This window comes from Triticum aestivum, chromosome 3D (genome assembly GCF_018294505.1).
Source record: "Triticum aestivum cultivar Chinese Spring chromosome 3D, IWGSC CS RefSeq v2.1, whole genome shotgun sequence".
Classification (NCBI taxonomy): Eukaryota; Viridiplantae; Streptophyta; class Magnoliopsida; order Poales; family Poaceae; genus Triticum; species Triticum aestivum.
In genome coordinates, this window is record NC_057802.1 from 435,741,495 (window position 1) to 435,743,667 (window position 2,173).

Sequence of the window (2,173 nt, forward strand, 5' to 3'; positions counted from 1 at the left end):
TATTTATTATTTCTTCCCCTCCTTCTTCTCCGGTAGACCCCGAGACCGCTGTTAATCTGGGGATCGACTAGTTCACCTTCGAGGGTCCGAGTCTGTCTGTAGAGCGTCCAGGCAAGCAAACCCCCCTTGATCATTCCGATATCGCCCATTCCATTCAACCTCATGCTTGCATTAGATTTTGTTAATGTTAACGATTGCTCCTATTCTGATGCATGGCCTGCTTTTGTAACCTACTTTGTACCTTTCCTTCTTATCCTATATGCTTAGTATAGGTTGGTTAGTGATCCATCAGTGACCCCTCAGCTTGTCCCTATTGCTTCTGCTAGATTACTAGATGACTCGGTCAACGTGATCGATGTCCAGGGCCCGACACATCACCTCACCCCCCTTTAGTTGTACGACTCTGCAGAGCTACAATTGAGCGCCGATCTATACAACTATACAGCTAGAACTGGATACTGAAATTGTGAAATGGATCTGATGGCTCCGGGATTACTTTCTCATAGGGAATCGAGAAAGGATCTCTGAGCGTTAATACTACAACATGCTTGCTACTACCACTGTTCAAGATATCTTCCGATATTCCGGTAAATCGGACGATTTATCGCTTATCGTTGTGTGACCGATAAGATAAATCGGCTGATAAATCAGCCGATATGCCGATAAACTGGCCGATTTACCCCTTATCATGGGTCGACCGATAAGTTACCGATGAGTGATATACCCTCTTGCGTAGTATTATCAGGATTATACCCAGGACAATTATTCGTGGCATGACATTTTTATTATTTAGAGCATGGCATTTTTATTATTAAGAGCATGGTATTTTTTTAAAAGGCATGGAAATTTTTATTTGGAATCATGATAATTTTATTTATATTATTTTTTGTTTTGACAAAAAAATAGGGGATATCTCAATTTTAATATTTTCTTCAGTTTAATTATTAAGAGCATAACATTTTATTATTAAGAGCATGACATTTTTTATCTATTGCATGGTACATTTTTTAATGGCATGGTTATTTTAATTTTTGAATCACGGCAATTTCCTTTGTGTGCTTTTTGTTTTGACAAGGAAAATAGACAACATAACAATTTTAATTTTTTTATCATGGCATTTTGTTTTCTAATTTCATGGCATTTTTATTTGTCTCGATCATGGTAATATCCTTTTTGTTTCTTAACAATTTTCATAATTGAATTATTATCATCATAAAACTAAAAAACTTGCTTTGCATGGCAGCCAATTTTTTTTTGTCATGAAAACTCAAATTATTGAACCACGACAAAGTTAAAAATGCATTATTTTTTATTTTCTTATTTTATTTTCTATTTTTTGTGCCATGGCATATTTATGTACTCGTTTTAAATTAATATGCAATTTTTCCATGTATGATTTTATGTGATGGCAGTTTTAGTTAAAATACTTTGTTCACGTGGCAACTACCAATTTTTTATATACATGTTTTTTGTGTGTGTTTTAGCTGTGTTTTGTTTGGGTTAGTTGTGTTAATACTAATGGGCTTTTTTTGGCCCAATTGAGGCACAGATACGTACAAGGAAGAAGGTCGAAATCACTAATTAAGAAGTACTCGTTGCAAAGAACACTCCATCTTCCCAGGTCACGACAAGTGGCGCACATGCAGTGCGCCACTTGTCGCAACCTGGGAGTTTTCCCTTTTTCGTAGATTCGTTTATTCAAAACGTTTTATCTCTTAAACCGTGCGTCCAAATCTCAAACCGTTTTCACCATTGGATTCCTCGCGTCGAGATCTTCAAAACTAGATCCCATGTTGATAGGTTTTGACGAACCCTTTTTCACGAAAAAAACCGGACGGAAAAACAAAACCGTGAGCACGGTTTTTTCCCTTTCCGAAAGAGGCACACCCGTGCCTCTCGCGAAATCACAACCGTGCCTCTCGTGGAACCAAACCGTGACTCTCGTGGAAAGAAAAAAAAACAGAAAACGCGTTTTTTTCCTTTCCGAAAGAGGCATGCCCGTGACTCTCGCGAAAGCACAATCGTTCCTCTGGGAAAAGCAAAACCGTGACTCTCGCGAAAGAAAAAAAAACAGAAAACGAGTTTTTTTTCCCTTTCCGAGAGGCACGGCCGTGACTCTCGCAAAAGCACAACTGTGCCTCTCGCGGAAGCAAAACCATGACTCTCGCGAAAG